Genomic DNA, 26,748 nt, shown 5'->3' with positions numbered 1-26,748 from the left:
TCTCTCCCGCCCTTTTTAAAATTATATCAATGTGCGGTCTCTTCCGCCAACAATACTTGGGTGCAGACATTCCCTGCTACCACAGTTATTTCCAAAATGACAAATACGAATTATTCCTACTTAATCCTATTAATAAAATATAAACATCTTTCATAAATTGTGGTTTGACAATTGACAATAGAAATATACACGTCTTACAGTATCACTAGGGTTTGTTACGTTTAAAGAAGTGTATTTTTTCACAAAATACACAGTTTCTAAGCATTATAGCATTAACATAATCTGCTTATTGGCTAACAATACGAGCCCCTGACTACCAGTCCACTCTGTGGAAACAGCACGTCAATGACACTTTCCATTTCCACAATATTTGTAGTGTAAGTTTTAGGTGAATCTTTCTAGCCGACTGTGCAATCAGACATGTTTTTCCTAAAATTACGATTTTGATATTACGCGTTCCAATCCATCTCCTATGTTCAACGTTAGCGAGCAATAACCACTCACAGACGACAGGTGGCACCGATAGTAGTGGAGGGTGTATAAAGCACGTCGGAGGTACGCGTAAAACAGTGCAGTCATTGTCATAATGCGGAAACGGAGCGTTTTATTTGACGTCCAAAGCTGCACGATCAGTGGCTTTCGGGCAAAGGGTGGAAGCATTTCCGAAACGGCAAAGTTCTTAAACTGTCTGGATGCCTCCGTGGTTAAAGTATATGGTGCGTGGCAAAGTGGCGCTATCCAAAACCGGCGCCGAGGAAGCTGTGGTGCAGCAAGGACCATAGGTGACAGGGATGGACGATGGCTGTGGCGATGTGTACGGGCGAATAGATGTACAACTGTTCAGCAACTACCGCCCAGATGAACCAAGTGGGTACCGACAGTGTCTCCTCAACGGCCGACCAGCGAACATTGCTCTGCATGGGCCCCCGCAACAGGCACCTGATTCGTGCACCCATACTGACTGCTGTTCATCAACGACGAATGCTGGAATTTGCACACCAATACCGCAACTGGACGTCCACTGAGTGCCGACTGGTTGCCTTTTCAGATGAATCACTTTTTATGGTCCATCGGACAGATAGGACACACCATGCAACAAACGTGGGAAGGGCCTAGGCCGGAGAAGGGAGTATTCTGTGCTGAGGAATGTTTTCGTCGCGCTTCCTGGGTGATCTCCCTCTTTCCTACAGCATTGTCAAAAATCTTCGAGAAAATAATGTACTCAAGAGTGGTTAGCTATCTCAACAGTAATGGGATACTTCTTAAATCACAGTTCGGATTTCAAAAATGCTGTTCCACTGAGACAGCAATGCACAATTTCACTGTCTTTAAATAGTAAAATGTCACCGCTATCACCACTAGGAATTTTCTATGACTTGTCCAAAGCATTTGATTTTGTGAACCATGACATTATGTGACAGAAATTACAATTATATGGTGTAAATGGAATTCCAAATGAGTGTCATACCTACAGAACAGGAAACAAAAAGTCTCTTTATATGGATTAAGTGTTTTAAATAAGTTTGCCACTTCATGTAACTGGGGTGATATTACATTAGGGGTACCACAGGGTTCAGTCATAGGTCCCCTTCTGTTCTTGATATATGTGAACGACCTCCCTTCTTATATGAAACAAGAAGCCGAACTGACACTGTTTGCTGATGATACAAGCATTATTATAAACCCCGTAAAAGAAACTCCAATTGAAAATTGGATACAAATAAGGTCTTTGGAAAAGTGATTAATCGGTTTTCTGCAAATGGGCTTCCTGTAAACTTTGAAAAAAACACAGTACATGCAATTTTGTGCTGCAAAATGTACAGTTCCTTCAATAAATATAACACATTTACAGAAGTCAGTAGACAGGGTAGAGCATACTAAGTTTTTGGGTGTACATATAGATGAGAATCTTAATTGGAAAATTCATATTTTGGATCTACTAAAGCGACTAGGTTCAGAATAATTGCCAATTTTGATGATACAGAAATTAGTAAGCTAACATACTTCGCATACTTTCACGCTCTGATGCATACGGAATAATATTTTGGGACAACTCAACACTTAGACAAAAAGTATTCACTGCTCAAAAGAAAGTGGTTAGAATACTGCGTGGGGTACATAGTCGCACGTCTTGTAGGCATCTTTTTAAAAGATTGGGAATTCTTATAACGGCCTCAGAGTACATTTACTCACTAATGAAATTAGTTCTCAATAACATGGATCAGTTTGAAAACAACAGTGACATTCGTGATTATAATACCAGAAAAAAGAAAGACTTATACTATCCCTTACTCTACCTATCTTTGGCACAGAAAGGGGTAAAATATGCTGCTATGAAAATTTTTGACAAATTTCTAGATGAAATAAAATGTCTGACAGACAGCAGTAGTAGCTTCAAAAACAAATTGAAATCATATCTCCATGACAATTCCTTCTGTACCATAGACGAATTCTTGAATAGGAATAAATAATCAAAATATTAATACAGCATATGCATGTTGTGCCATTTAAGGTAATGGGGTAAATAATAGAAATATTAATCTTTACAATTATACTGTAATATGTATATATATTTAGAAAATCTTGTATCATGCATTTCTTGTGCACTTGACACGTTCCACATAATAACGGCTTCCATACCGTGCGATTGATCAAAGGAACACGCAACCAACTAACTCTCGTCATCCTCGAAGGCACAATAGATCAACACAAGTGTGCATCTCTCTTTGGGGGCCATGTCCACCCCTACATGCACTGCGTTTTTCTTCGGCACGATGGCATCTACCATCAGGGCAATGCAACGTGTCACACAGCTCGCAGTGTACGTCCGTGTTTCGAAGAGCACCAGGATGAATTCACCGCAACCCGCAAGCCACCAGACTCCCTGGATTTAAACCCAGTCGACAGTCTGTGGGATCACTTCGATCGGGCTGTTGACGCCATGGATCGTCAATGGAGAAACTTAGGGCAGCTGGCCAGGGCACTGGAGTCGACATGGCTCCATATCACTGTCGGTGCCTTCAAGAGCCTCAATGACTCTCCTATTGCACATCTGCAGTCGTCCGTGTTGCAAAAGGTGGTTCTTAAGGCTTTTGACATGTCAATGTGACTGGACGGTGCATTAGACACCACACTGGTTCCTGCGGTGTAATCCCTCTGGTAAAACTGCTTGAAATAATTTTTCGATCGCGCTATATCTTCAAAAACGTATTTTTCCGTATGCACTATTTTTACTTCCCCCATCCTTCAGGGTTCTATGCGAATCCAACACGCTGTTGCTAAGGAGTTTCTACCCCCGCAGACAGCGTCTAATGTTTAGTTTTTTCCGTCAGTATCCCCGCGCAAAGACACCAGACCCCTCTGAATACTTCACTGCGCCCCCGCCGTGGGTGACTTGCATTTTCATTGGCCGCTCGGTAGCCCTCAGAGCTACAAAGGTCGGATGCAGCCGTCGTGCATGCCGGCGAATTCTGATACACTCGCTCAATTAAAATTAAAATAACTGACAAACCAAAACGCCGGATTAAGATGCGGTTTGCACCAATCAATATAAAATTAAACAGAATACGCGTTAAATATACGTCCACTGTCATTTCTTCCCTTATTCTGCTGATTTGATTACGTAACTTTAGTATGTAGAAGTGAATACGGTCAGTGACATAGGAAATCGCTGCCAGGCGTCATACCACCTCCAATGGTTCTAAAACTTCAAGTGTTGTGAAAATCTATAACTGTAACACAATTCTCTGTCACAAAATATTCCTTAAATTCACTCCGTTATTTCCAACTCCACATTTTTTTTCTCTGCAGTCCCTAATGACTTTATATTTATCTAATTTCTCGCTGATCGCTTATGTCAGACCATTCTCTCCACATCAACTTATTTTAGTCATATTGTTCTGCAACAGACTTAACTACTAAACACAAGCAAAATGCAAAGACAGTTGACAACTTTTTAGTACTAGCACATCTTTATGACTACTGATTCATTTTCTTTCCTTTAACTGGAATCACACTGTTTGCTACTCTCACTTTCTCTGATCACACATTCATGACACTCGTTCTCACTGCTGTGGCTACAGTCTTTGTTTTTAAGGACTGTTGTGGAGGGACAATGGTTGTTGGGGCCACTGTATGCAGTCTACCTCGCTTGCCGCATTGCCATCAAACCCTGTCGAGTCTACTCTCCTGAGTCGTGAAAAACGTAGAAGCCTTTCTCGACACTGTCACCGTATCTAACACAAACGACAGTAAATATAACCCCTTTAGTCCTTAATAAAATAGTCCTGTCTAACCTTTCAAACTTTTGGATTGAAAATGTTTGAATTAATATGTACCACAGTTCCTAGGTTCCTGCTTTCATCTGCCGTTTGTCATAAAATATATGTACATTAACAATTCACTCTTCTGCCCTTGGCCGCTGAGTCCATTTAATTTCACAACAACACGCCAAACTTATTATAGTCCACATTACCGCTCTTGGCTGCTTAATCTGTCTTCGAGATATACAGCACTTCTATTTCTCTGACTGTTACATCATTATTTGTCGATTGTGAAACACTTCATCCACCCTGCATCCAATAATGTCCGAGCGTCAGCAAGAAAGCAATCTATTAACAAAACGTGAAGCATTGTAAGATGTTATACTAAGAAATGAAAATGTTATATACAATGAATATGTACAGGGAAGGGGGGGAGGGCGGAAATGGGTATGTCTTTAGACGTCGAGAAGCATCGAAATGGGAAGATGACACTGAAACATTAGCGCCTTGCTATGTCGCAGTACTTCCTGTTCTTCACATTTTAATATCCCTCTTAGTACATACTGATTATACAAATATCGAATGACCATATAAAATTCCATTTTAAAATCAGTTTGTTTGTAATGGGACAGAAAACGATGCTTTCTATCACATTAAAGACGTAATGAGCATTATTTGTGTTCGGTCCACTCTAGTAAGAAGTTGTGAATATATACCAAAACACAATATTACTATTTTAAGAGGGTCGCCCTGTATCTATGTTCGCTAAGACAATGGTAGGTGCCTGAATGATGAGTTTTAGTGTATATTACAGCCAACATATAGATGTTTACTGTACAGGGAAAAAAAATTGGAAATTTGTGGTAAGGACTATGGGACCAAACTGCTGAGGTCGTCGTTCCCTGGCTTTCACACTACTTAAACTAACCTAAACTAACTTACGCTGAGTGCAACACACACACCCATGCCCGAGGGAGGACTCGAACCTCCGACGGGGGGAGCCGTACGGACAGTGACAAGGCGCCTCATACAGCACGGCTACCCCGCGCGGCTACTGTACAGCAGAACTTCTCTAGCATTAGTAGTATGTCAGGGTGATTGAATGTTAATAACGGTTCATATCATCGGGAATTAGAGAGACATGTATAGCCTATACGGTACCCAAGCTATGCTCAAGTTACATGCGGAAATCACATGAAAATTCTTCTAGTAGTTTTCGACATTAGCTTGTTCAAAGACAGATAGACAAGACAGTTTTACAGATTTAAAAATTAGTATAGATTTGTGTAGACTGTAGCTCCGTGCGGACGTGAAAAGTGGAAGATAAAACATTCAGACAAGAGAAGAGCAGTATTATTTGAATGCTGCAGTAGTATTCTGAAGATTAGACGTGTCCATCGGATTACTAATGAGGAATTACTGAATTGCATCTGCGAGATAAAAATTGTGACACAACTAGGGTAAGAGAAGGACTCAATTGAGAGGGTATGTCTTGAGACATCGAGGAATCATCGTTTTGGTACTGGAAGGAAAGTAAGGCGGTAAAAACTACAGGCAGAGACCTAGTCTCCAGTACAGTCATGGAGTATAAATATCCATGGAGTCAGCATTCGGATGTTCAGAACGAGACATCTGTCCGCAACATCTCCTGATGCTTAAGTCACGTGGTATTGGGACGGTACATGTTAGTCCGTATAGCGCTTAGCGTATTTTGAGTGTTATTATTTCGCTAGAACTGATAGATCACCTTCAGAAGTATCCTTTGCATATGCGTCTTATAGACATCTTAAAGCTGTGAAGAGCAAGGGTATTGTGCTTTTTCGCCACAGTATCATACCTCAGTTCCACGTTACTTACGTTTTTTCGGGTGCGGGAAAAGAAGCGACAGCCAATAATATCTTTTTCTGTTTTCTATTGCACTTATTCATGTTGTCGAATCTCCGTTCTAATTAATTACGTTACAATGACTCTATATTGGGGGCCAATGCATCGCAGGAAGGGAGGGGGACGCATTTTTAGCAATGAAATTGTTACTGTAAATAAGCAATTTTTATATTTTGACTCTCTGTTCATCTTTCGGGAAACTAGAATACAAAAATTATGTAATGTAGGAAACTCTCTCATGCAGACGTACTTAGGTACACACAAGAGTTTGAGGACCTGAATAAACTGGAGGAAATATAAAGTTTATCTCCAAATGAACATAGCACGAATAAGTAAACACTGCCTGGCAGCTTAAACGCACTTGCAAATTTATCTAGCATTTCCCTTGAAAACACATGGACAAACAAACAAACAAATTGCAGAAATTTGCTCTACAGTACAAGACATGATAATAGTGCATCTCTATATTTTTAAACATATAAAGCGCCTCACATTAATATGATATTTACTATTAGAGATTTGTTGTACGTACCTATGAAAAGTATCTGGTCCTCCTTTCACGTACTCCTCTTTACATCAGTAGCAACAACAATACTGACCAATGGCTGTTATTACCACTAAAACGAGTAGAAACGTATGTAAAAACAGGTGAATACGTGTAATATTAATGTTTCGCTGTTATCACAAATTGCAGACAAGCAGCGACGTCCCATTGCCATGTGACTAGACCGGCTTCATGTTCAGAACATGCGCAGTACACTATGCTCACTCCATAGATATTTATACTCTATGAGTACAGTAAGCAGTTTCAAATGCAGGTACTGCAGGTTGCAGTAGCCACAGAGAGACGGAGAGTCTCGCAGAAGTACGATTATCGTTCAGAGCTATATCTAGCAAGTCTTAGGACTGAAGACCATAAGAGCATAAAACACTGAGATACATAATCTGACTAGTCTAATCTCCGTTCTAATTAATTACGTCACAATGACACTGTATTGGGCGCCGATGCATCACAGGGAGGGGGAGGAGGGGAACGCATTTGTAGCAATGACATTGTTACTGTAAATAAGCAATTTTTATATTTTGACTCTCTGTTTAACAGGATGTTGGTCCACCATAGGAGCGAAATGCAGGAGCGATTCTGCGTAGCGTAAATTCGACCAGTTCTCCTTGACAGATTTATGGAGGTATGTGGCGCCAGAAATTTCGCACAGGTAATGCAATTCACGTAAGCTACGGGCCGGTGGTTTGTGCGCGTGAAGCTGGCGCCCGTTGGACTCCTATAGGTATTCACCAGGCGAATCTAGTGCGAAAGGGACCAACGTGTGCTCGTTATCGTGGCCTCCAAACCAGTGTAGACGATTCTGCCCCTGTGACACGGACAAATATCCTGCTGACGGCGCACCAGCGAACATCGGACGCAAACATTTCAGGACCGCTGGATTGATTGGGAGGTCCCCACACCTTCGGCTGCTCGTTCCCCAGACCTAAATCCCCTAGACTTTTGGTTACGGGGGCACTTGAAGGAATTGGTCTACGACACGCCAATCAGTGATGTGCGGACACTACAGGGTTGTGTCTTCAATGCGTCCCAGCAGGTACAACAACAACCTGGTATATTTCAAATCATGCGTGAACCACATTTGTATTCATTGCTGGAATGGCACGGCTTCCAGAAAGGTGTCTCATTGTCCTGCTGGAATTGCCAACGTCCGTCGGAATGCACAATGGACACGAATGGATACAGGTGATCAGACAGGATACTTACGTACGTGTTACCTGTCAAGATTCGTATCTAGACGTATCAGTTTCCCATATCACTCCAACTACGCACGCCTCACATCATTACAGAGGGTCCACCAGCTTGAACAGTCCCCTGTTGACACGCAGGATTCATGGATTCATGAAGTTATCCCCATACCCCATACCCATACAAGTCCATCCGCTCGATACAATTTGAAACGAGACTGTTCCCACCAGGTGACATGTTTTCAGTCATCAACAGGGGCCTAGGCGAGGCGTAAGGCTTTATGTCGTGCAGTCATCGAGGTCACACGAGTGGGCCTTCGGCTCCGAATGACCATATCTATCATGTTTCGTTGAATGGTTCTGACACTGACACTTTTTGATGGCGCAGCATTGAAATCTGCAGCAATTTGCGGAAGTGTTGCACTTCTGCCACGTTCAACGATTTTCTTCAGTTGTCGTTGGTCTCGTCCTTGCAGGATCTTTTTCCGGCCGCAGTGATGTCGGAAATGTAATGTTTTACCGAATTCTACTATCAGTAAATGAAATTTACGCAAAACCTAACTGCCCTAGAAATTGACTCCAAATGCCTCTTAATGTTATAGAAGAAAATCAAACTACATTTTCGTAGTATATGCTTGCTAGCCGACAAAATGTGGAAGACAGGAACAGATGAAGGTCTACATTTGTCATCCAAATGTGTTAAACATTGAGAGTAGCAAAACACTCACAGCAACAGTTCTCTCGAGTCAATGGAACCGACGTCACAGTCACAACTCAAGATCACAAAAAAAACATTGCGCAACGAAGATTCGACTAGCTCTAGAAATTTGAGAGCTCTCATAAACGCTAAATGACCCGCTAGAAACGGACTGGTCACTTGCTGTCAAAAAATTTGTATGATGAGACGTTTCGGGGGCTGCCCATCTTCAGAACGTCTGCCAAACAAAATTATAAAGTCATAAGTAGGAGCGTCATTTACAAAAGTCATTAGGAGTACAGTTACGGAAGCCATTACAAAAAAGTTCAAAAGATAAAGTAATCGTGCCAAATACAGCAGCCTTCATACAAAGAATCACATCGCATGCGTCCGCCCTCAACAACTCATTTCTACGGACCCATTTAGCATTGAAATACGCTGAAGAGCCAAAGAAACTGGTACACCTGCCTAATATCGTGTAGGGATCCCGCGAGCACGCAAAGGCGCCGCAACACGACGTCGCATGGAATGAACTAATGTCTGAAGTACTGCTGGAGGGAAATGACACCACGAATCCTGCAGGGTTGTCCAAAAATCGGTGAGAGTAGGATGGGATGGAGATTCTTCTGAACAGCACATTGCAAGGCACCCCAGACATGCTCAGTAATGTTCATGTCTGCGGAGTTTGGTAGCCAGCCGAAGTGTTTAAAGTCAGAAGATGTTCTTGGAGCCACTATGTAGCAATCCTGGACGTGTAGGGTGTCCCATTGTCCTGCTGGAATTGCCAAAGTCCGTCGGAATGCACAATGGACATGAATGGGTGTAGCTCATCAGACAGGATGCTTACGTTCGTGTCACATGTTAGAATCCTATCTACACGTATCAGGGGGCCCTTTTCGCTACAAGTGCACACGCCCCACACCATTACACTGCATCCACTAGCTTGAACAGTCCCCTGCCGAGATGCAGGGTCCACATTAACAGTCCAGTGTCGGTGTTGATGGGACCAGGCGAGGCGTAAAGCTTTGTGTCGTGCAGTCATCAAGGGTTCACGAATGGGCCTTTTGCTCCGAAAGCCCATATCGATGATATTTCGTTGAATGCTTCGCACACTGACACTAGTTGAAGGCCCAACACTGAAATCTGCAGCAATTTTCGGAAGGGTTGCGTTTCTGTCGTCGTTGGCCCTGTCCCATTTTCCGACCGCAGTGAGTCGGAGATTTGACGTTTTACCGGATTCCTGATATTCGCCGTACACTCGTGAAATACTCGTACGGGAAAATACCCACTACATCGCTACCTCGGAGATGCTGTGTCCCATCGCTCGTGCGCCGACTATAACAACACGTTCCATCACTGCTGCCGAAGCAGAATTACTAAACACAGCCTTCCGAAATTCCTTCACCAGATAAGACGAAGTAAATATTCCAGAATTCGAATCAAGAACAGCTGCCAACATGAATAACATAGAAGTAAATATCCTCGGAGTAGTGAAGCAACTTAAATCACTTAATAAAAGCAAGTCTTTTGATCGAGACTGTATACGAATTAGGTTCCTTTCAGAGTGTGCTGGTGCATTAACACCATACTTAATAATCATATTCAACCCTTCGCTCGACGAAAGTTGCGCAGGTCACACCAATATTCAGAAAAGGTAGTATGAGTAATCCACTTAATTATAGTCCTACATCATTAACGTCGATATGCAGCAGGATTTTAGAACATATATATTGTGTTCGAACATTATGTATTACCTCGAAGAAAACGGTCTATTGACACACAGGCAACGTAGATTTAGAAAACATCGTTCTTGTGTAACACAACTAGCTCTTTATTCGCATGAAGTGTTGCGTGCTATTGACAAGGGATTTCAGATGGATTCCGTATTTCTGGATTTCCGGAAGGCTTTTGACACTGTAACACACAAGCGGCTTGTAGTGAAATTGCTTGCTTATGGAATATCGTCTCAGTTATGTCATTGGATTTGTGATTTCCTGTCAGAGAGGCCACAGTTCGTAGTAATCGGCGGAAAGTCATCGAGTAAAACAGAAGTGATTTCTGGCGTTCCCCAAGGTAGTGTTACAGGCCCTTTGCTGTTCCTTATCTATATAAACGATTTGGGAGACCATCTGAGCAACCTTCTTAGGTTGTTTGCAGATGACGGTGTCGTTTATCGACTAATAAAGTCATCATAAGCTCAAAACAAATTGCAAAGCGATTTAGAAAAGATATCTGAATGGTGTGAAAATTGGCAGTTGACCCTAAATAACTAAAAATGTGAAATCATCCACACGAATGCTAAAGGGAATCCGTTAAACTTCGGTTACACGATAAATCAGTCAAATCTATAGGCCATAAATTCAACTACATACCTAGGAATTACAATTACGAACAGCTTAAATTGGAAGGAACACATAGAAAATTTTGTGGAGAAGGCTAACCAAAGACTGCGATTTATTGGCAGGACACTTAGAAAATGTAACAGATCTACGAAGGAGACTGCCTACACTAGGCTCGTCCGTCCTCTTTTAGAAAACTGCTGCGCGGTGTGGGATCCTTACCAGAGAGGACTGACGAAGTACATCGAAAAAGTTCAAAGAAGGGCAGCCCTTTTTGTATTATCGCGAAATATGAGAGAGAGTGTCACTGAAATGATGTAGGATTTGGGCTGGACATCATTAAAAGAAAGGTATTTTTCGTTGCGACGGAATTCTCTTACGAAATTCCGATCACCAACTTTCTCCTCCGAATGCGAAAATATTTTTTTGACACCGACCTACAAAGGGAGAAACGATCACTAAGTTTATTGTAATAGAGCTCGTACGGAAAGACATAGGCGTTCGTTCTGTTCGCGCGCTGTACGAGACTGGAATAATTGAGAATTGTGAAGGTGGTTCGATGAATCCTCTGCCAGGCACTTAAATGTGATTTGTAGAGCATCCATGTAGACGCAGATGTAGAAACTCACTTAAATTTAGATAACTTGCCATTGCAGCAGCAGTAACCGATCTAACAACTGCGCTAGACACTTGTTGTCTTATGTAGGCCTTGTCGACCGCAACGCCGTGTTCTGCCTGTTTACGTAACTCTGTATTTGAATACGCATGCCTATAGCAGTTTCTTTGGCGCTTCGGTGTACTTGCTAACACTTTTGTGTCTACTTTTATTGTAACACGCAAAGTGGCAGCAAGTAATTTCGTTTTCGACTGCGAAATATCTTGGTTTATTTTGCATTGTGCCGGCCGGAGTGGCCGTGCGTTTCTAGGCGCTACAGTCTGGAGCCGAGCGACCGCTACGGTCGCAGGTTCGAATCCTGCCTTGGGAATGGATGTGTGTGATGTCCTTAGGTTAGTTAGGTTTAATTAGTTCTAAGTTCTAGGCGACTGATGACCTAGAAGTTAAGTCGCATAGTGCTCAGAGCCATTATTTTGCATTGCAACGAATTTCAGCTCAGCGCTCGGTGTTCCCAAGACACAAGTAGCGGGTTGCGAATCGTCGCGGAATCGCAATTTCTTCCCGGCGTTGTCACCCGATCCGGCAGAACGGAGGGGGCCGTATCTCGCTGGTGTGGCGACCGTCATCTGAGACTCGGGTCTGTCTCAGGTAGGCCTACCTGTTCGATCCTGTGTGGAGTACTGCTACAGTAGCCCTTCCTTCAGCCAGTTCTGTGTATCGATTGAAAGTTCTGCACCCTGGATGGAGATTAGTCTACATTCACTCAACAGAGGTATCGGACGTTCCTCAGGAAACTGCAGATCACCAGCACCGCCCGTGTTACATATTATTTTACTGAGTATAGGATCCACCGAACACTTCTCGGGAGAAAGAAAAAAAATGACAGTCGTATGGTATTGTTGGCTAGGAAATCGCGATGGCTTTTATGGTCGCCTAACTGGAAAACTCTTCCTTGCTCCGTCCAATAGCCCTTTTCCTTGCGTTGAGTGGGACTTTGAAATGGATCGCCATCGGTCAAAAAGGTAGTCACCCAAGTGTGCACGAGCAGATGATTCGTTCTTCACAGCTGGCGCAGCAATCGAGTCACGTGTTCAGTCGCCAACACACTGCCTATACGTAAGCATAAGGCAGTAGCGATCGGTGAGACTTTCCTGCCGGCCGGTGTGGCCGAGCGGTTCTAGGCGCTTCAGTCTGGAACCACGCGACCGCTACGGTCGCAGGTTCGAATCCTGCCTCGGCCATGGATATGTGTGATGTCCTTAGTTTAGTTAGGTTTACTAAGTTCTAAGGGACTGATGACCTCAGATGTTAAGTCCCATAGTGCTCAGAGCCATTTGAACCATTTAGACTTATGTTTCACAGGAACACTGTACGTAAACACGGGTGAATATATGCACGCGACAGTGCGGCAAAAAGGTAACGATTCATAGCATGTAACACTATCAGAATATGAGTCATTTCTTCTTCTTTCGCTGCATCACGTGTGACTGGTTCGAACTTTTACCGAACCCTCGAACCTGATACAGCTGACTATGACTTTTAAATCAGCTCCCAATCGCCACTATTACCTTAAGTTCGGAAACACATTATAACGTAACTAATCACTACATTAAATTAGTATTATCACTGTCAAGGCAACACATTTTTAACAGACGTAACTATACACTCAGAAGGTAAAGGGAAGAACTGTCACATCTTAGCTAAGTCAAATTTCCATCTCTTGTTTCTTCCATTAAATACACTTTTCAACTTAAATTAAAGTACATTCACAACCTATTATGTATGTCATTACTGTCATTACCTAAGTTAGCAACAAGTTTAGACACAATTGCTTATGTGTGTGTATATATTATTTGGTTTTTTTTTTTTTTGTAAAATTTTCAACAAAAAAGTATTTGTACGACGGAACATGTAAAATCACACAATGTATGATCTGCTATGTAATAACAGGCAGCAGGTCTTTACTTAAGAAATAAATAAGTGCATAAATAATAGGCGTGTTTGACCCTGTCCACGGCCATAGGGCGAGTCAAGTTGCTGGATGCGTTGGTGTTTCGCGGCGGACTGTTCAACGGTCTACCAGCCAGCAGTGGTGTAACACATGTTGCCACGAAACATGACGTCAGAACTGTGGTTGGACGACGATCCTGACTGAAAGGAACCGGATGTACGTTTCACGGCTCGTAATTGAAAATCGCATCCAAACTCCACAGGAATTGCTCCAGTCAGTGACTTCATATCCATCCCAACCTGTTAGGGTGGAAAAATGCATGCAGTGAACATTTGGAGTCGGTCACCTCACAGGAAGCCATTGTTCACACTGGCAAAGTTTATCGGACAGCGAAGTTCAACGCACTGGAGGAATATGAAATTGGTTTTCTGAACACTCTTCCCACCTACTGCATCTCGATTGGCCTCTAAAATCACTTGACTTGAGACCCATCGAAAATCTATGGGACATGTAGGAACTGCGGGTAAAACGCCTCATCACCATGCGCACAATACGTTGGAATTGCGCGACCAAATCCTCAGCGAGTGGCTTAACCTGTTTGCGACGTACCCGTACTGCCTTGAGGACTGACTTCGTAACCGAATCTAGACGGCTGTCAAGTGCAGGGTCTGAATTACACGGTATTACACAATGCTTGCAATTATTTTTCCAGAGATGACAAATTTTTTGTCCGCTGAGGTCACTTAATGACTGTAGGTGACTGTACCGGCTATGGTACAGTGTCAACGTCACGCCTGTGCCGCTTGATGGGAGACAAGCGAGGAGGTAAAACCCGGAGCCCGCACACAGCCTACTGCTCTCGAACAACACCGAGGGGGTCGCCGAGCTTCACGTCCCCATTCTACGGACAGACCACCACCATCAGTGTCACGTGACCTCACTTCATAAGACAGAGCCAGAGATTTGGAATTTTGAACAAAATGTTAGCTCAAAATCTTATCCCACCATTCCTCCTGCCCTTGCCGGTTAAATACCAGCGGGTACAGTTTCACCACCATTAGGATTCGAACTGCCTTACCTCCGACTCGAACGCCATGGCACAGGAGTGCATTATTGACCTCAGCGACGGTGGCCAGTATGTAGGAAAGAGTGCTATGAGCTCAAAGAAAGTTACTGGTATCTATTAGATCTCGGCAAAATATCTGCATGGTGATAGTACTTACTACTATTCCTTCTCTTACTGGAATCTTCCATTGCTTGGTGGCAGAACAACTGCATATCTAAGGAAAAAATGCACGGAAAAAAATGCGATTGCTCTACAAATATTGGATTATTATGAACCTTATGAAACTATTTTCAGACTGTCAGGTATCTAATAATAAAATGTCGTGTGGCTAGGGCCTCCCGTCGGGTAGACCGTTCGCCTAGTGCAGGTCTTTCGAGTTGACGCCACTTCGGCGACCTGCGCGTCGATGGGGATGAGGTGATGATGATTAGGACAACACAACACCCAGTCCCTGAGCGGAGAAAATCTCCAACACAGCCGGGAATCGAACCCGGGCCCTTAGGATTGACAGTCTGTCACGCTGACCACTCAGCTACCGGGGCGGACAGGTATCTAGTGATGACCTAATTAGCAGAAAGCAACTAAAAACCGCTATTTTGTTGGTTTTCGCCCTGTAACTTGCCAGGTATGTAATAAAATATAATGTTGTGCACTACATGTAACTAAAAATTTAATATTCTTTGACTTTATGATTACGAGTAATTAGTTTCATGGGAGCAGCAATTTGTGGATATAAGACGTGGAAAATTCACCTTCACTGGGTTGCGGTTAGAAAGAATCGCAGGAACGATTTAGTGCTGGGATGACTGGATACTTCACTTTATGTACGAAATAGATTACTTGCCATGGCCCATATGTGAGTAATGCTCGAGAGTATGAAAGTCATGTTAAGTCGAATTAGCATGGTACGGTGCGAATCTTACAAATTTGAGTGGCGGGAGAGCTATGCAGACGTCCTCATAAACCCCAAATGTCTGATATTTAACAATTCGCGAAAGACTGTTTAGAAAGTCGGAAGAGGGGGTTATCAGGGAGGAACGTGTTAGACGTATTTGGTCCCCTAAGTGTTGGTTTGATAAAGATCCTAAAAACAGAATAAGACAAATCCCATCTCGAATAAAAGCTTCCCGTTCCACTCATGAATGGAATGTGAGCAAGCACGAAAATTAAAAAGTACCGTCCCGAACACGCTTCGTACTAATTCTCAGAGATTAAATATAGATCTTTTCAGTTTTTAAATTAATTTTATCACGTTCCGTTCGACCATCTGTGCTAATGCTGTTTAGTTACTATGCACATGAAATCTGATAGGAAAACAAAAACGAATGCGAAGCTTTTAAAGTACTGTGTAGGTAAGAGTATTGTATTACAAGGAGAGCCTCCAATTACTGCGAAGATATTTTTGCGCAAAGTGGAAGAAGTGTGGGACAAGGAAGCCTTAAAGTTTGAATTTTACAGGTCACACGGTTTTCACTCACAGTTTTCAGTTCTCCTGGAGATCGCCTGGAAATGGAACTTGTGAAATACTACACGCCTTCCAGCAAATGGTCAGCGAAGCGTTACGTGAGTCGAATTGTATTCCTATCTAGCGTTCAATGAACGAATACTTTTAAAGCGGCCAGTATTCTGAATCTGACTTACGGGACGGCTTCAGCAGCGGCCTACACGACGTTCCCGAGCTGACACTGCAGAACCTTCTGCTAGACCTTTTCTGGGCTGAGAATATCCTTTGACATTGCTCTAAGTCTCCCTGAAATGCAGAAACAACTACAGGTATACATCAGTGCGACGCGTGCAGTGTGACACTCCGAAGAGAATGATGTGCGACGGCGGCAGGAAATTCGAATGTCTACCGCTGCACCTACACATATAGCGCGGGTAGACACGAGCTCTTATATAACACACAGCCCCAAAATGCGAGGCGAAATGCGGTCTGTCCGGGCCGTCTCTTGCATCGACCCGTGGTGGTTGTGCAGCTGTGCCGAAGGATAACACCGAGATTCCGTCCCCGGACCCAGAGGAGATGTGGACCCTGGCCGCCCGGGCAGGTAGCTTGTGGTGAGCTGGCAATGAAGCGGTGGGCTGTGAGGAGAGAAGTTGCGGGTAGAGATTTCTTGCTCAGTGCCACATTTACACATCCACATCCAATCGCCTTACAGTCCAGCTCAACAGCACAACAAGCTGCAGTGGCTACAAGTGCTAGAGATAGGATGAGCGTCACTTGGGCAGCAACTGACACTGGCAAGGGGATAACCCAGTCCTACTCTGATATTCCTCAGTTAGGAAGAAGAATACACCGAAATAAATGCACTGCCATAATTTTACCTACTAAGGCGAACTGTAACTATTTTTTTCAAAATCCACAGTAAGAACCGCTTATAAGAGGGGTTTGCACAGCCCTTCCTGTCTAGCGCACTAATCAGGAATTAAGCGGAGGCAGCCGTGACAGGATGACGTAGCGCCGCCAAGTCCAAAGTGCACACACACCACACACACACACACACACACACACACACACACACACACACACACTAATTTTTGGCACCTAAACCATACCACAAAGTCTCAAATCGTGAATTTTTTTAGTAGCTTCCACTTCACATAGACAGCTAAACTCTTGGCGCCGGCCGCTGTGACCGAGCCGTTCTAGGCGCCACAGTCTGGAACCGAGCGACCGCTACGGTCGCAAGTTCGAATCCTGCCTCGGGGATGGATACGTGTGATGTCCTTAGGTTAGTTAGGTTTAAGTAGTTCTAAGTTTAAGGGGATTGATGACTTCAGAAGTTAAGTCCCATAGTGATCAGAGCCATTTGAACCATTTTTTGAGCTAAACTCTTGGAGCTGTGATTGTTACACAAGTGACTAGCAGAGGAAAGAAAATCGAGGCAGCGTAAGATGTTCCTTTAAGGAGGACTTCCATCAATCGGGACTTTAATTTGTTGAGATTAAATTTTTTATAACAATTCCTGCAGCCCAGTTCTTACAATATTTGAATAATGTATATTTTGCTAACAATGAAACAGTTCCTTGCTTATTCCCCGCAGTCATCACAAAAACGCGAAGTGACTAGCGGATGACGAAAACAAACATTTTTCATACACCAGGCACCCCTAATAAAAGAATTATTGCAATCAGGCTCTTCATTGTAACTGCAAGTTTTATTTAGACGTGGCTGGAATGTTGTATAAAATGGTCGCATTCGCTGTTCAGCTTACTGTGCTGCGTATCAGGCATAGTTGACCAAATTCGTAAAATGTGATGGTACAAACTGACAATACAGAAATGACTGAAGTTTAAGAATACTGTACCGACCAGGCCAACAAAAGCGATGAATTATTTTCTGCAAGAAGACCTTACTGGTGTAACAATGAACATTATTCTCTATAGATTTTCCATATTTCATTTTCTTTAATTTTTGGTCCTAATATGGTTGGTTGGTTGGTTTGGGAAAGACTAGACAGCGTGGTCATCGGTCTCATCGGATTAGGGAAGGATGGGGAAGAAAGTCGGCCGTGCCCTTTCAGAGGAACCATCCCGGCATTTGCCTGGAGTGATTTTAGGGAAATCACGGAAAACCTAAATAAGGGTGGCCGGACGCGGGATTGAACCGTCGTCCTTCCGAACGCGAGTCCAGTGTCTAACCACTGCGCCACCTCGCTCGGTCCCTAATATGCCTTGACGTTCTTGAACACAGATATAAATCTGCGGAAACAGTAATCCACTGGTATATGCCATGGTACAAGTGACTCTGCCTTCTTTTCGCTCGAAATTCGGTTGCACGACACCAACTGCCTGGCTTCATACGCGACATTTTAGGGGATAACATGAACTTTCGTCGTCATATCAGCTACGATTTTGTCAACAGGATGATTCAAAATTCATATCACCCGCTGCTAGGGGTTGTAGAGTGGACTTAGTAGATGACGTTTTGATGAGGAGCCGGCTGGCCGAGCGATTCTAGGCGCTACAGTCTGGAAACGCGCGACCGCTACGGTCGCAGGTTCAAATTCTGCCTCGGGCATGGATGTGTGTGATGTCCTTAGGTTAGTTAGGTTTAAGTAGTTCTAAGTTCTATGGGACTGATGACCTCAGCAGTTAAGTCCCATCGTGCTCAGAGCCATTGGAATCATTTTTTGATGGGGAACCCATGCCCGGAAACTTTGCGTTCGGATATGAAATAAGTTTGAAGATGGGTCACTTTCAACTCTTCCACTTGGCGGTAGGCACACGAGCAGAGAAGAGGACGGCATCGTCAGTTTCGGTGGTAGTTTTGATGTCACGCGACACCTTCATCCGACTACAGCATTGGCTGCGAGAAACTGGCGTGTCCGAAACTAGGAGGTTGGCTGTGGTGGCCCGTGCACACGCTCCACTTTCGATTGTGGACGCCCCTCGTCTCGCAGAACAGAATCCAAAGTCGAGTACTCAAAACATTGTCCGTGCCACGTGCTCCTACAGCACGCAGGTCAGAGTGCATTGTCTCCGCTGTGTGCGTATCGTGAAGCGGAGGATTTGAACACGATCCGATCCTCAAACTGATTTTACAATCAAATGATGCATTTCTGGACATAGGTTCCTCACCAAAACCGCATCTGCTAAGCCCCCTCCACAACTTAGAGGACTTTAATTAGGTTCTGAACCACCCTGTATAGCATTACCTCTTAATGGCATCTCCTCCACACATTTACTTGAAGTGCAATGCGTAATTTTGCGACTTCCTTCCTCCGTATAATTTCCTGAATCTGTTTAACCAGGCCGAAGAAGATCGGGAATCAGTGATGCTCATCTCACTTGCAATTCACAGCTCCAGCCTGGCAGATTCGCCTCGGTATCAGTGTATTGACTCTCGCGAGCAGTTCCGAATCTTTCAAATAGTTTTTTTTCACATTTCGGCGAGTTTCATTTTGATACTTATTTCGCGTGTCGTACAAATTTTCCTTCCGCTTATACAATTCATGTTGAGATTTTGCGAAACGAAACCGGGTTTGCCCACAACTAAAATTTAATTTTTTCCTCTTTCCTTCGTTTAACCAGGTCTGCACTCTTACTTTGTCACTGAAAGCTCTTACTGTACTTGTTTTCTTTGGGCTTGGGAGGTACCACATTTTTGTTCTGGACTTCAATGAGCTCAACAGTCATCTTTCGAACCACAATCCATTGAATCGTCACAGTTATTTCCCGTTTATTCTAACGTTTCCACAGTTCCTAATGGAATGTCAACATCATACAAATGAATTTCCGATACATTGATATATAACACACATGTGGGTATTCAGGAGAAGTAGGTGATTTCGACTGCATAGGACGATCTTCATATTTCATTTTGCAAAGCTGAAAACATTAACTGGATTTTACATTACTGTTAAACTCTGAAAACTGTACAAAGACATATGCTATTAGTAAGTAAATGTGAAGAAAATCACAAAGGAAGTTAAATGAATTTTATCACCATTGTTAATACTCAGGCATAACACAAAAACAACTGCTAACTATTATGGATATTAAAGGAGTTACTAAATCGAGTGAGTAGCAAGTGTCAACAATCATAGTAAATATCAAAGAAAACTGGAATTCTCTTGACAAACAACGATCGCATTGTGCCGTGCTGTCTGTTTATCCATGTGCCGTCAACCAAGGACACGTGCCCGCCGCCGGCTGGAGTGGCCGTGCGGTTCTAGGAGCTACAGTCTGGAGCCGAGCGACCGCTACGGTCGCAGGTTCGAATCCTGCCTCGGTCATGGATGTGTGTGATATCCTTGGGTTAGTTAGGTTTAATTAGTTCTAAGTTCTAGGCGACTGATGACCTCAGAAGTTAAGTCGCATAATGCTCAGAGCCATTTGAACCATTTGAACATGCCCGCCGAATTGGACACGCGCTCTCTGCTACAGCTACAGGACACGTGTACATTACTCCAGCTCCCTGGCGAGCTACGAAATTGTCAATTTTCAACATTTTTTTAAAAAAAAGGTACTTGCAGTCTGCCTTAGCAGCTAAAATTCTGTATTGTGTTTCTTTCGGTATATTCTTCTTGTATGAAAAAGTTTAGGATAGGTTTCAACATTTGTAATTGGACTATTCACTTATGAGCGCCAGGTATTGAAACATATACCTCTTCAGACCCGTCATGTGTGGGAGACATGGTCTTATAAATGGAGTGAATGCATATAACAATGCTAGATGGTGAATATTACAGAATTATTAAACGTGATTTCTGACGTTCCCCAAGGTAGTGATCATTATCTGTTCCTACTGTTCCTTATCTATGTAAACGATTTAGGAGACAATCCGAGCAGCCGTCTTAGGTTGTTTACAGATGAGCATATCGTCTAGTAAAGTCATCAGAAGATCAAAATAAATTGGAAAACAAGATAGAAAAAATATCTGTATGGAGCAAAAATTGGCAATTGACCCTAAATAACGAAAAGTGTGAGGTCATCCACATGAGTGCTAAAAGGAATCTGTTAAGCTAATGTTACGCGACAAATCAGTCAAATCTAAAGGCCGTAAATTAAACTAAATATCTACGAATTACAATTACGAACAACTTAAACTGGAAAGAACACATAGAAAATATTGTGGGGAAGGCGTACCAAAGATTGCGTTCTGTTGCGAGGACTCTTAGAAAGTGTAACGGATCTATTAAAGCAACGGCCTACACTTCGCTCGACCGTCGTCTGTTGGTATACGGCTGCGCGGTATGGCATCCTTATCAGATAGGACTAACGGAATATATCGAGAAAGTTCAAAGAAGGGTGGCACGTTTTGTATCATCGCGAAATAGGGGAGACAGTGTCACTGACATGATACAGAATTTGGGATGGACATCATTAAAACAAAGGCGTTTTTCGCTGCGGCGGAATCTCTTCACCAAATTTCAATCACCAACTTCCTCCTCCGAATGCGAAAATATTTTGTTGCCGCTGACCTACATAGGGAGAAACGATCGTCGTAATAAAGTAAGGTAAAACAAAGCTCGCAGGGAAAAACATAGGTGTTCCCGCGCGCTGTTCGACATTGAAATAACAGAATTATTGTGAAGGTGATTCGATGAAGCATCTATCAAACACTTAAGTGTGCTTTACAGAGTATCCATGCATATCTTGATGTAGATGTACCTATGCAATAGAGAATAGACCAGCACCACAAAAACACTAGTCACCCCCAGGATTCATCATGCTACCACCGTGTAATACTGCGTCTAGCATCGGTAATGGCTTCACTTCAGCAATGAAGAGAGTCCCCAAGTTCCTGCAGGTGTTTCACATCCAGCTAAATCCACCCATTAATGACACATGCTATTCCTAAATAATAGTTCCAGATACACAGAAGAGCCAAAGAAACTGGTATAGGCACCTGTATTCAAAGACAGAGATATGTAAACAGGCAGAATACGGCGCTGCGGTCGGCAACGCCTCTATAAGACAATAAGTGCCTGGCGCAGTTGTTAGATCGGTCACTGCTACTACAATGGCAGCTTATAAAGATGTAAGTGAGTTTGAACGTGGTGTTATAGTCGGCGCACGAGCGATGGGACGCAGTATCTCCGAGGTAGCAATAAAGTGGGCATATTCCCGTTCGACCATCTAGACGAGCCACAAATACATATAATAGTTTAAAAGTTATTGTTGTCTTAAAAATTGTAATTTTAAGAAATTTCAAAAGCTAATATCTCGGCACTGCTTTGGCTGATTAATATGAACAAAGCGCGTACACATGTGGCTAGTAGAGCTGCATCAAGCAATCATAGCCGATTTAGCACAGTGTGTACCATTTTTGAATGAGAGGTCGGAATATGGGATTCGACAGAGAGAAACTGTGTTCTTTTGTAATAAATAAATTTAAAGAGACGAAACTAGCGGCAGTATTCTAAAGTTTAAAGAGATAGATGAGTAATTAAGTATGTATTTTTATTTGTTTATTTATGTTTAGTATCAAACATCTGCGAAAAGCAAAATCACCCCACAAGAACATTGTTGTTGTTGTTGTGGTCTTCAGTCCTGAGACTGGTTTGATGCAGCTCTCCATGCTACTCTATCCTGTGCAAGCTTCTTCATCTCCCAGTACCTACTGCAACCTACATCCTTCTGAATCTGCTTAGTGTATTCACCTCTTGGTCTCCCCCTATGATTTTTACCCTCCACGCTGCCCTCCAAGACTAAATTGGTGATCCCTTGATGCCTCAGAACATGTCCTACCAACCGATCCCTTCTTCTGGTCAAGTTGTGCCACAAACTTCTCTTCTCCCCAATCCTATTCAATACTTCATCATTAGTTATGTGATCTACCCATCTAATCTTCAGCATTCTTCTGTAGCACCACATTTCAAAAGCTTCTATTCTCTTCTGGTCCAAACTATTTACCGTCCATGTTTCACTTCCACACATGGCTACACTCCATACAAATACTTTCAGAAATAACTTCCTGACACTTAAATCTATACTCGATGTTAACAAATTTCTCTTCTTCAGAAATGCTTTCCTTGCCATTGCCAGTCTACATTTTATATCCTCTCTACTTCGTCCATCATCAGTTATTTCGCTCCCCAAATAGCAAAACTCCTTTACTAGTTTAAGTGTCTCATTTCCTAATCTAATACCCTCAGCATCACCCGACTTAACTCGACTTCATTCCATTATCCTCGTTTTGCTTTTGTTGATGTTCATCTTATATCCTCCCTTCAACACACCATCCATTCCGTTCAACTGCTCTTCCAAGTCCTTTTCTGTCTCTGACAGAATTACAATGTCATCGGCGAACCTCAAAGTTTTTATTTCTTCTCCATGGATTTTAATACCTACTCCAAATTTTTCTTTTGTTTCCTTTACTGTTTGCTCAATATAGAGGTTGAATAACATCGGGGAGAGGCTACAACCCTGTCTTACTCCCTTCCCAACCACTGCTTCCCTTTCATGTCCCTCAACTCTTATAACTGCCATCTGGTTTCTGTACAAGTTGTAAATAGCCTTTCGCTCCCTGTATTTTACCCCTGCCACCTTTAGAATTCGAAAGAGAGTATTCCAGTCAACATTGTCAAAAGCTTTCTCTAAGTCTACAAATGCTAGAAACGTAGGTTTGCCTTTCCTTAATCTTTCTTCTAAGATAAGTCGTAAGGTCAGTATTGCCTCACGTGTTCCAGTATTTCTACGGAATCCAAACTGATCTTCCCCGAGGTCGGCTTCTACTAGTTTTTCCATTCGTCTGTAAAGAATTCGTGTTAGTGCTTTGCAGCTGTGGCTTATTAAACTGATGGTTCGGTAATTTTCACATCTGTCAACACCTGCTTTCTTTGGGATTGGAATTATTATATTCTTCTTGAAGTCTGAAGGTATTTCGCCTGTTTCGTACATCTTGCTCACCAGATGGTAGAGTTTTGTCAGGACTGGCTCTCCCAAGGCCGTCAGTAGTTCCAATGGAATTTTGTCTACTCCGGGGGCCTTGTTTCGACTCAGGTCCTTCAGTGCTCTGTCAAACTCTTCACGCAGTATCGTATCTCCCATTTCATCTTCATCTACATCCTCCTCCATTTCCATAATATTGTCCTCAAGTGCATCGCCCTTGTATAGACCCTCTATATACTCCTTCCACCTTTCTGCTTTCCCTTCTTTGCTTAGAACTGGGTTTCCATCTGAGCTCTTGATGTTCATACATGTGGTTCTCTTATCTCCAAAGGTCTCTTTAATTTTCCTGTACGCAGTATCTATCTTACCCCTAGTGAGATAAGCCTCTACATCCTTACATTTGTCCTCTAGCCATCCCTGCTTAGCCATTTTGCACTTCCTGTCGATCTCATTTTTGAGACGTTTGTGTTCCTTTTTGCCTGCTTCATTTACTGCATTTTTATATTTTCTCCTTTCATCAAATAAATTCAATATTTCTTCTGTTACCCAAGGATTTCTACTAACCCTCTTCTTTTTACCTACTTGATCGTCTGCTGCCTTCACTACTTCATCCCTCAGAGCTACCCATTCTTCTTCTACTGTATTTTTTCCCCCATTCCTTTCAATTGTTCCCTTATGCTCTCCCTGAAACTCTGTACAACCTCTGGTTCTTTCAGTTTATCCAGGTCCCATCTCCTTAAATTCCCACCTTTTTGCAGTTTCTTCAGTTTTAATCTACAGGTCATAACCAACAGATTGTGGTCAGAGTCCACATCTGCCCCTGGAAATGTCTTACAATTTAAAACCTGGTTCCTAAATCTCTGTCTTACCATTATATAATCTATCTGATACCTTTTAGTATCTCCAGGGTTCTTCCATGTATACAACCTTCTATCATGATTCTTAAATCAAGTGTTAGCTATGATTAAGTTGTGCTCTGTGCAAAATTCTATCAGTCGGCTTCCTCTTTCATTTCTTAGCCCCAATCCATATTCACCTACTACGTTTCCTTCTCTCCCTTTTCCTACACTCGAATTCCAGTCACCCATGACTATTAAATTTTCGTCTCCCTTCACTATCTGAATAATTTCTTTTATTTCATCATACATTTCTTCAATTTCTTCGTCATCTGCAGAGCTAGTTGGCATATAAACTTGTACTACTGTAGTAGGTGTGGGCTTCGTATCTATCTTGGCCACAATAATGCGTTCACTATGCTGTTTGTAGTAGCTTACCCGCACTCCTATTTTCCTATTCATTATTAAACCTACTCCTGCATTACCCCTATTTGACTTTGTGTTTATAACCCTGTAGTCACCTGACCAGAAGTCTTGTTCCTCCTGCCACCGAACTTCACTAATTCCCACTATATCTAACTTTAACCTATACATTTCCCTTTTTAAATTTTCTAACCTACCTGCCCGATTAAGGGATCTGACATTCCACGCTCCGATCCGTAGAACGCCAGTTTTCTTTCTCCTGATAACGACATCCTCTTGAGTAGTCCCCGCCCGGAGATCCGAATGGGGGACTATTTTACCTCCGGAATATTTTACCCAAGAGAACGCCATCATCATTTAATCATACAGTAAAGCTGCATGCCCTCGGGAAAAATTACGGCCGTAGTTTCCCCTTGCTTTCAGCCGTTCGCAGTACCAGCACAGCAAGGCCGTTTTGGTTATTGTTACAAGGCCAGATCAGTCAATCATCCAGACTGTTGCCCTTGCAACTACTGAAAAGGCTGCTGCCCCTCTTCAGGAACCACACGTTTGTCTGGCCTCTCAACAGATACCCCTCCGTTGTGGTTGTACCTACGGTACGGCTATCTGTATCGCTGAGGCACGCAAGCCTCCCCACCAACGGCAAGGTCCATGGTTCATGGGGGGGGGACAAGAACATTATTTGTGAAAAAACTGTGGCAGATACAAAAAATTGGACTTTAAATTGTTATCGCCTGGAAAATTTCCATATTTTTCAATATGTCATAAATGTTTTTGTGTTTAGTTTTAGAATGTTCACAATCTTAGTCAAACAATGTTTTGTGTTCGGCAGTCGTTTCGAGGGTGCATAGAGCGGACGTCTTTGTGGACAGTTGGTTCTGAACAACGCTAAGAGCAGGACGTGCCCCGAATCTGGTGGGGGTGGTAGTGGGTTGGTAGCCACGTTAGAAAGCAATCAAGTTGAGCGCAATGTAGTGGCTTAGGACAGCAGACAAGAGTGTATTTTGTGAATTGTGAACAGACTGTCGAGTGCCGTGATCGCGACATATGAATTTTATAGTGAAGTGTTGTAGCATCAGTTGTTAAAGGCCGCCCTTACGTAAAAGCCCCTCAGACTGCATTTTAAGTGTTTAGTGAGTATACTGAAGAAAAATAAACTACTTGTTCAAATTATAAATCAACCTGAGTGACTCAATATTTTAAATTTCACCGCAATACCTGCTGCATTGCTTTTTTATATATGTATTTTACTTCAGCTTAAAAATTGAGTTTACGACAGGTGTGGGCTGGCACCCTATGACGAAAAACGTAGCCAAACATTGAGACCAGCCACATCTCTGGGCCACTCAATTAAGCTGAGTGTAACAAATATGTATATTTTCGTGCCATAGCACTTAGGGGGCCAAGCAAAACTATTCAAACTGCAATGTTAGTGCCCCGTAACGTCGTAACCGTTAATTAGTTTTCTAGCCGCTGCAGACCTATCATCAGTTGCAGCTGTTACAGGAACATGATTACAAAACGAAAACATCGTTACGTTTTATGTTACTTACACGACATTACCTCGTAGTATCCAGGACAAACAG

This window comes from Schistocerca piceifrons, chromosome 2 (assembly GCF_021461385.2).
Source record: "Schistocerca piceifrons isolate TAMUIC-IGC-003096 chromosome 2, iqSchPice1.1, whole genome shotgun sequence".
Classification (NCBI taxonomy): Eukaryota; Metazoa; Arthropoda; class Insecta; order Orthoptera; family Acrididae; genus Schistocerca; species Schistocerca piceifrons.
Note: the sequence above shows the minus strand (reverse complement) of the source record.